Source organism: Phoca vitulina, unplaced genomic scaffold (assembly GCF_004348235.1).
Source record: "Phoca vitulina isolate PV1807 unplaced genomic scaffold, GSC_HSeal_1.0 scaffold23, whole genome shotgun sequence".
Lineage (NCBI taxonomy): Eukaryota > Metazoa > Chordata > Mammalia > Carnivora > Phocidae > Phoca > Phoca vitulina.
The window spans coordinates 18,599,608-18,609,164 of record NW_022589726.1 but is presented as its reverse complement, the minus strand read 5'-3'; the positions used below and the strand labels follow the sequence as shown (position 1 = coordinate 18,609,164).

The 9,557-nt window shown below is 43.1% G+C and overlaps 1 pseudogene; it reads right to left on the bottom strand.

Moving 5' to 3' along the window:
* LOC116642610 overlaps positions 1 to 9,321 on the bottom strand; it is a 13,688-nt pseudogene extending 4,367 nt beyond the window's left edge.
* Between the last annotated feature and the right edge of the window lie 236 nt (positions 9,322 to 9,557).

Here is a 9,557-nt window from a genome sequence, read left to right as displayed (position 1 = left end):
GGGGCTCGATCCCAGGACCCTGGGATCATGACCTGAGCCGAAGGCAGCCGCTTAACGACTGAGCCACCCAGGCGCCCCAAAGCTTTTTATCTTGATGAAGTCCCAATAGTTCATTTTTGCCCTTGCTTCCCTTGCCTTTGGCGATGTTTCTAGGAAGAAGTTGCTGCGGCTGAGGTCGAAGAGGTTGCTGCCTGTGTTCTCCTTTAGGATGTTGATGGACTCCTGTCTCACATTTAGGTCTTTCAACCATTTTGAGTCTATTTTTCTGTGTGGTGTAAGGAAATGGTCCAGTTTCATTCTTCTGCATGTGGCTGTCCAATTTTCCCAACACCATTTGTTGAAGAGACTGTCTTTTTTCCATTGGACATTTTTCCTGCTTTGTCGAAGATGAGTTGACCATAGAGTTGAGGGTCCATTTCTGGGCTGTCTATTCTGTTCCATTGATCGATGTGTCTGTTTTTGTGCCAGTACCATACTGTCTTGATGATGACAGCTTTGTAATAGAGCTGGAAGTCCGAAATTGTGATGCCGCCAGCTTTGCTTTTCTTTTTCAACATTCTTCTGGCTATTCGGGGTCTTTTCTGGTTCCATACAAATTTTAGGATTATTTGTTCCATTTCTTTGAAAAAAGTGGATGTTATTTTGATGGGGATTGCATTGAATGTGTAGATTGCTCTAAGTAGCATTGACATCTTCACAATATTTGTTCTTCCAATCCATGAGCATGGAACATTTTTCCATTTCTTTGTGTCTTCCTCAATTTCTTTCATGAGTATTTTATAGTTTTCTGAGTACAGAAACTTTGCCTCTTTGGTTAGATATATTCCTAGGTATCTTATGGTTTTGGGTGCAGTTGTAAATGGGATTGACCCCTTAATTTCTCTTTCTTCTGTCTTGTTGTTGGTGTATAGGAATGCCACTGATTTCTGTGCATTGATTTTATATCCTGCCACTTGACTGAATTCCTGTATGAGTTCTAGCAGTTTTGGGGTGGAGTCTTTTGGGTGTTCCACATAGAGTATCATATCATCTGCAAAGAGTGAGAGTTTGACTTCTTCTTTGCCGATTCGGATGCCTTTTATTTCTTTTTGTTGTCTGATTGCTGTGGCTAGGACTTCTAATAGTATGTTGAATAGCAGTGGCGATAGTGGACCTCCGTGCCATGTTCTTGACCTTAGGGGGAAAGCTCTCAGTTTTTCCCCATTGAGAATGATATTCACTGTGGGTTTTTCATAGATGGCTTTTATGATATTGAGGTATGTACCCTCTATCCCTACACTCTGAAGAGTTTTGATCAAGAAAGGATGCTGTACTTTGTCAAATGCTTTTTCTGCATCTATTGAGAGGATCATATGATTCTTGTTCTTTCTTTTGTTAATGTATTGTATCATGTTGATTGATTTGCGGATGTTGACCCAAACTTGCAGCCCAGGGATAAATCCCACTTGGTCGTGGTGAATAATCCTTTTAATGCACTGTTGGATCTTATTGGCTAGTATTTTGGTGAGAATTTTTGCATCCATGTTCATCAAGGATATTGGTCTGTAATTCTCCTTTTTGATGGGGTCTTTGTCTGGTTTGGGGATCAAGGTAATGGTGGCCTCATAAAACGAGTTTGGAAGTTTTCCTTCCATTTCTATTTTTTGGAACAGTTTCAGAAGAATAGGTATTAATTCTTCTTTAAATGTTTGGTACAATTCCCCTGGGAAGCCATCTGGCCCTGGGCTTTTGTTTTTTGGGAGATTTTTGATGACTGCTTCAATTTCCTTAGTGGTTATAGGTCTGTTCAGGTTTTCTATTTGTTCCTGGTTCAGTTTTGGTAGTTGATACATCTCTAGGAATGCATCCATTTCTTCCAGGTTATCTATTTGCTGGCATAGTGTTGCTCATAATATGTTCTTATAATTGTTTGTATTTCTTTGGTGTTGGTTGTGATCTCTCCTCTTTCATTCATGATTTTGTTGATTTGGGTCATTTCTCTTTTCTTTTTGATAAGTCTGGCCAGGGGTTTATCAATCTTGTTAATTCTTTCAAAGAACCAGCTCCTAGGGGCACCTGGGTGGCTCAGTCATTAAGCGTCTGCCTTCAGCTCAGGTCTGGATCCCAGGGTGCTGGGATCGAGCCCCGCATCGGGCTTCCTGCTCTGCAGGAAGCCTGCTTCTCCCTCTCCCACTCCCCCTGCTGTGTTCCCTCTCTCGCTGTGTCTCTCTCTGTCAAATAAATAAATAAATAAAATCTTAAAAAAAAAAGAAGAAGAACCAGCTCCTAGTTCGTTGATCTGTTCTACTGTTCTTTTGGTTTCTATTTCATTGATTTCTGCTCTGATCTTTATTATTTCTCTTCTTCTGCTGGGTTTAGGCTTTATTTGCTGTTCTTTCTCCAGCTCCTTTAGGTGTAGGGTTAGGTTGTGTACTTGAGACCTTTCTTGTTTCTTGAGAAAGGCTTGTATTGCTATATACTTTCCTCTTAGGACTGCCTTTACTGCATCCCAAAGATTCTGAACAGTTGTGTTTTCATTTTCATTGGTTTCCATGAATTTTTTTAATTCTTCTTTAATTTCCTGGTTGACCCATTCACTCTTTAGTAGGATGCTCTTTAGCCTCCATGTATTTGAGTTCTTTCTGACTTTCCTCTTGTGATTGAGTTCTAGTTTCAAAGCACTGTGGTCTGAAAATAGGCAGGGAATGATCCCAATCTTTTGGTACCGATTGAGACCTGATTTATGACCTAGGATGTGATCGATTCTGGAGAATGTTCCATGGGCACTAGAGAAGAATGTGTATTCTCTTGCTTTGGGATGGAATGTTCTGAATATGTCTGTGAAGTCCATTTGGTCCAGTGTGTCATTTAAAATCTTTATTTCCTTGTTGATCTTTTGCTTAGATGATCTGTCCATTTCAGTGAGGGGGGTGTTAAAGTCCCCCACTATTATTGTATTGTTGTCGATGTGTTTCTTTGCTTTTGTTATTAATTGCCTTATATAACTGGCTGCTCCCATGTTAGGGGCATAGATATTTACAATTGTTAGATCTTCTTGTTGGATAGACCCTTTAAGTAGGATATAGTGTCCTTCCTCATCTCTTATTACAGTCTCTGGTTTAAAATCTAATTTGTCTGATATAAGGATTGCCACCCCAGCTTTCTTTTGGTGTCCATTAGCATCATAAATGGTTTTCCACCCCCTCACTTTCAATCTGGGGGTGTCTTTGGGTCTAAAATGAGTCTCTTGCAGACAGCATATCAATGGGTCTTGTTTTTTTATCCAATCTGATGGCCTGTGTCTTTTGATTGGGGCATTTAGCCCATTTACATTCAGGGTAACTATTGAAAGATATGAATTTAGTGCCATTGTATTGCCTGTAAGGTGACTGTTACTGTATATTGTCTGTGTTCCTTTCTGGTCTATGTTGCACTTAAGCTCTCTCTTTGCTTAGAGGACCCCGTTCAATATTTCTTGTAGGGCTTGTAGGGTTTTGTGTTTGCAAATTCCTTTAGTTTTTGTTTGTCCTGGAAGCTTTTGATCTCTCCTTCTATTTTCAATGACAGCCTAGCTGGATATAGTATTCTTGGCTGCATATTTTTCTCATTTAGTGCTCTGAATATATGCCAGTCCTTTCTGGCCTGCCAGGTCTCTGTGGATAGGTCTGTTGCCAATCTAATGTTTCTACCATTGTAGGTTACATATCTCTTCTCCCGAGCTGCTTTCAGGATTTTCTCTTTGTCTCTGAGACTCATAAGTTTTACTGTTAGATGTCGGGGTGTTGACCTATTTTTATTGATTTTGAGAGGGGTTCTCTGTGCTTCCTGGATTTTGATGCCTGTTTCCTTCCCCAAATTAAGGAAGTTCTCTGCTATAATTTGCTCCAATATACCTTCTGCCCCCCTCTCTCTTTCTTCTTCTTCTGGGATCCCAATTATTCTAATGTTGTTTTGCCTTATGGTATCACTTATCTCTCGAATTCTGCCCTCGTACTCCAGTAGTTGTTTATCTCTCTTTTTCTCAGCTTCTTTATTTTCCATCATTTGGTCTTCTATATCACTGATTCTCTCTTCTGCCAAATTTATCCTAGCAGTTAGCGCCCCCATTTTTGATTGCACCTCATTAATAGCCTTTTTGATTTCGACTTGGTTAGATTTTAGTTCTTTTATTTCTCCAGAAAGAGTTTCTCTAATATCTTCCATGCTTTTTTCAAGCCCTGCTTGTATCTTTAAAGTGATGATTCTGAACTCTAGATCTGACATCATACTAATGTCCATATTGAGTAGGTCCCTGGCAGTCGGTACTACCTCTTGTTCTTTTTGTTGAGGTGATTTTTTCTGTCTTGTCATTTTGTCCAGAGGAGGACAGATGAATGAGGGAACAAAATGCTAACAGGGTAACAACATCCCCAGAAAATATACTCTAAACAAATCAGAAAAGACCTGAAGCCGGGGGAAAAGAAAGGGAAAGAGAGAAAAAAGAAAAAAAGAAAAAAGAAAAAGATAAAGATAAAAAGAAACAAAAACAGAACAAAACAAAAAAGAAACAGAATATGATCAAATATGATCAGGCTGGTGCATAGATCAGTGCCACACACTAGATTTTGGGTGTATTTTGGTCTGTTAGAAGAAAGTGTCTCCCAAAATTTTAAAGAAAGAAAAACTTATATATGTACAAAAATAAGGGTTGATATGATGAAGGGATGGAATATGACTGTAAAGATGAAAATTATGAAAAATTTTATAAAAGGAATTGATAAGAAGTTGTTTGAAAAAAGAAAGAAGAGGATTAAAAAAAAGAAAAAAAGGGAGAGAATATGATCAGGCAGGAGAGTAGAACAAAACCATACACTAGAGATTTAGGGTATATTTTGATCTGTTAGAAGAAACTATCTCAAAATTATAAAGAGAGAACAACTTATATATATATGCCAAAAATAAGGGTAACTACTATGAAGGGATAGAATATGACTCTAAAAGTGAAAAATAAAAATGTTTTTTAAAAAAGGGATTGATAAGATGTTGGTTGAAAAAGGGAAAAAGAAAAATTCAAAAAAAAAAGTTAAAAAAAATTAGCTTTGAAAGACTACAGAATCATGGTAAAAAAGCCATGAATTCTATGTGCAGTATTCCCCTAGCGCTGGAGTTCTGCCGTTCTCATTGATCGGTAAACTTGGTCTTGGCTGGCTGTTCTCACTGATCTTCTGGGGGAGGGGCCTGTTGCCGTGGTTCCCAAATGTCTTTGCGGGAGGCGGAATTGCCCCGCCCTTGCCTGGTCCGGGCTAAGCAATCTGCTCGGGTTTGCTCTCGGGAGCTTTTGTTCCCTGCAAGCTTTCCGTTCGGCTTTGGAGGAGGAGAGTGAAAATGGCGGCCTCCCAATCTCAGCCCCAGAGGAGCCGAGAACGCGGGGCCCCACTCTTCAGTGAGCCCCCAGAGAAAAGCAGTCAGTCACTCCCATCTCCCCGGTCTCCGGCCGCACTCTGTGCTCACCCGGCCTGTGACCGAGCGTTTCTATCTCTGGCACCCGACCCCGTGTGGAGCCTCCAAACCCAGCAGATCCCTGCGGTGCGCTCCCACGCCTCTCCTCCCGGGAGAAGAAGGGGAGTCTCCCCGCATCTGCTGCTTGTTGGGTCCCTGCTGGAGGAGCAGTGGCCCGACTCTGCCACGGATCACGGTTTATGGCAACCCCAAGCTGAGAGCCCGCGCCTCGGCTCCGTCTCTGCAGCCGGCTTCCCCGCTCCGATACCTGGGAGCTCTGCCGCACTCAGGCACCCCCGGTCTTTCTGTGACGCCGAGGGTCTTGAGACCACACTGTCCCGCGAGGGTTCCAGCCCCCGCTTAGCAACTGGAGTGATGTCCCTCAGTGGAGCCGACTTCTTAAAGTTCCGATTTTGTGCTCCGCTGCTCTATCACTTGCCAGAAGCGGCCAACGGAGTCCCCCTCCCCCGCCGTCTATCCTCCCAAATATCGCCTCCGATTCACTTCTCCGCACGTCCTACCTTCCAGAAAGTGGTTGCTTTTCTGTTCAGAGAGCTGTTGCTATTTTTTTCTTCGATCTCCTGTTGAGTTTGTAGGTGTTCAGAATGGGTTGATCCCTATCCAGCTGAATTCCTGAGACCAGATGAAATTTAGGTCTCCTACTCCTCTGCCATCTTGCTCCGCCCCTCCCAAGCTGGAGCTTTAATCAAGCAGGAGCCCCATACAATTTCCCACATTTTTTTCAGTCTTATAGAGGTATAATTGAGATATAATAAATGGTAATATATTGATAGTGTACAACATAATGATTTGATTTATGTATACATTGTGAAAAGGCTCCCACAGTTGAGTTAATGAACGCATCCATCACATCACATAGTTATCTTTTGTGTGTGTGTGTGTGTATGTGTATGTGTGAGAGAGAGACAGAGAGATAGAGACTTAAGTTCTACTCTCTTAGCACATTTCAATTACACAATACAGTGTTATCAACTACAGTCATCAGGAAAGAAAATACCTCCTTTTTTAAAAGATTTCATTTATCTATTTGAGAGAGAGAGCAAGCACGAGTGGGAGGAGGGGCAGAGGGAGAGGGAGAAGCAAGCTCCCTGCTGAGCAGGGAGCCCAACGTAGGGCTCAGTCCAGGATTCGGGGATCATGACCTGAGCCAAAGGCAGATGCCTAAACACCTGAGCCACCCAGGCACCCCAAGAACATAGCTCCTTAGTACACCACCTATAGTGGTAAGACGGCCCTAAATCCAGAGCTCTGGGCACATTCACCAATTCTACTTTACTTCTTACTGGCTTCTCCTTATTTTTTTTCCCAGCTCCAGGTCTATGCAATAGTGCTGACCCATATTTGCCCCTCCCTAAGAAAGAGCACCCTGAGAAGGGTGGAGTTGGGCAGAACTACAGCATTCCTCCCAGACAACCCTGAGCGTCCCATTGGCACAAACTCAAGATGCAACCTTCCTGCACGCCTCATCTTCCCCAGGGCTACTCAGAGTAAACCTCAATCCAAGATTGCTGTTTGGTGTAGCTAGTATAAGAAGTCTGGCCTCCTTTTGGTGCTAAGACTGGATGAGATCTGAAGGTCAGGACTCCTCCAGGCTGTGAATATAGTTCACCACTCTCAACCTGGCCAACAGAATTTAAAAATCACCTGGTCAAATCATTTGCATTGGCCCCATGCTCCTTTTTCCAGAGCCCATCAACTAGACAACATCTGGTTTTTGTGGTCTCCACTCATTGGCTTTGAGAGTGGAAATGCTGGGCTGCTGGAGAGAAACTCCAAGACCCAGAATCACGTGGCAACTTATGGGGAAGAAACCATTTGCCAAAGTCAATGTGTCCACTTACAAGATACCTATTGGCCATTTTGACTTCTTTGAGAATGAACCTGTCAGCCTGTTTTGATTTACTATACATGCAGAATAGATTGCCTTTATTTAAGGGTGAGAACATAAGGCCATAGTTTGACGCAGTGGTGACAGGTAGCTGAGGGTCAGATCCAATCTCCTAGGGAGGCTTGGAGAACAGGAAGAATAGAGTGGGTACCTTCCACCAGGGCCAATTTTAAAAGACAGGGACTGAGCTAGTTGACCTCAGATAATCTAGACCTGTCCAATATGGTAACCACTAGCCTATTTCCATCCTGGAAGAAAGACCTGGAAGAAGACTCACCTTGTCAGTGAAGAAAGTGTAATCGTCATTGAGTTCCTTGATCTGCTGTTGCTCCAGCTGCTTCGCCTCCTGGACCTCAGGGTTGATCCTCACATCCAGTGGCTCCAGAAAGCTTTGATTCATTACAACTTCTTAGATGCCCCCAAGGCACACTGCTGGACATACAAACCCCAGCCCCCCCAAGACCACCACCAAGGCCAAAGCTCACCCTACTGTGGCTGCCCACCCCAAAACACCCTCCCCCATAGCTCCCAGGCTGCTGCCTTGGCCCAGACCCATAGCTATACTGCTGGAGAAGCTCCTGCTCCCACCAAAACTAACAAGACTCCCGCTACTGTAATCTCCTGGCCTGGTGTGGCCTTGGCAGCAGCCATCACTCTTGCAGACCAACAGTTAGTTTTCTGCCCCTCTCTGCGCCCCCCCCCCCCGCCGGCAGGATGGCCAAGCCACTCCAAAGCTCCTGTTCTGACACCTCAAGGCATAGATCTGCCTGCTCATGGTGACTCAAGGAGCATGAGTAATACTGAAGAGGTGGAAAGAGGCTGTCTCAATGTTCCTCTGCTGGGATGCAGAAGGATCCCCTCATATCTCCTGGAGTTGGCAGCTGGCCAAGGATAAGTTCTTGGGTTTGGCTCTCTTGAAGCTGAAAGTGACAAGAAAAAAACACTACCATCTACTTGGGAACACTATGTCAAATAATCATCACTTAGCAGGGTTTTCTTATTATTATTTATCTATCAACTATCTGTTGACCTAGGCAATACAAAGTGTGTGCGATTATATCCCAAAAGCTCTCAGATAAGGCGTTTTCTGAAACCATTGGTATTTCAACATTATTAGTTTCTATCAGAGTGGTATTGAAACTCCAGGTACATCTTCTAGAGCCTTCAGACAGTGACACTGATGAATTAGAAAGTGATCTGGAAAGAATGGTGACTCAACGGGACCTATTCAATGGAGCTTTCCATAGCTGATGAGAGTTGCTTCTGCTTCTCTAACCACCCTCCCCCCAAATAGGTGTGTGAGTGTGTGTGTGTTCCCAAAACAGATGTCCAAAAAAGAATAGAAAATAGTTAAATAAACTGCATCCATAAAAGGAATATTATATAGATAATTTAAATGATGGTTACAAGTTGTATGCAAACAAAATTTTTTTCTGTTTTCTTGTTAACTGAGAAAAGGAGAAATCAAAACTGAATAATCCGTATGACCATGAAGTCCGAGGCACAGAAAAAGAAGGCCTAGAATAAGATTGGAGATCGAGGCTGAATGTAGCTATGTATTTTTTAAAACTGACTAAAGCTAAATACCTTAGAAAAATATGTTCAAAGTATTATATATCTATATCAAAGTGTCAACAATAGTTATTTCATATAATGGTTGATTTAAAATTTTTTTACCTTTCTATATTTCCATTATTTCTTAAAATAATGAGCAGGTGTTATTTTTATAATACAGGCAATCAAGCCCTGTAATGCCGCAAACCCCTCTGCAGGGAAATGAAACAGCACTTCCTTTAGAAAATGCTCAGGCAGGCCAAGGACACTGGTCCCTTCTTTTGGTCACCCCATAATTATGAGGGCAGCTGCCCGAGGGAATATTCTAGACTCAGGCTCCTCTCACCACCTATCACCCAGGCCAGGAAAACGCAGGTTACCACACTGACCCGTGGCCCCATCTCGGGCCCTTCATACTCCTCTGCCCCCTGACCCTGCAGGCCTGCCAGAAGTCACCTGGTACCCCTGAGCTCTCACACGTGCACTGGCAGGGCTCAGCGACCTCTCCCAGTTGGGCTCCTTCTCCAGACCCAGGCTGAGATGTTTCCCTCACCCTAGAATCCTGTACTTAAGTATCAGGCCCCACCCATTGTACAAACACCCCTAATCCGATCCGGGCAAAGGAGGAAAACAGAGC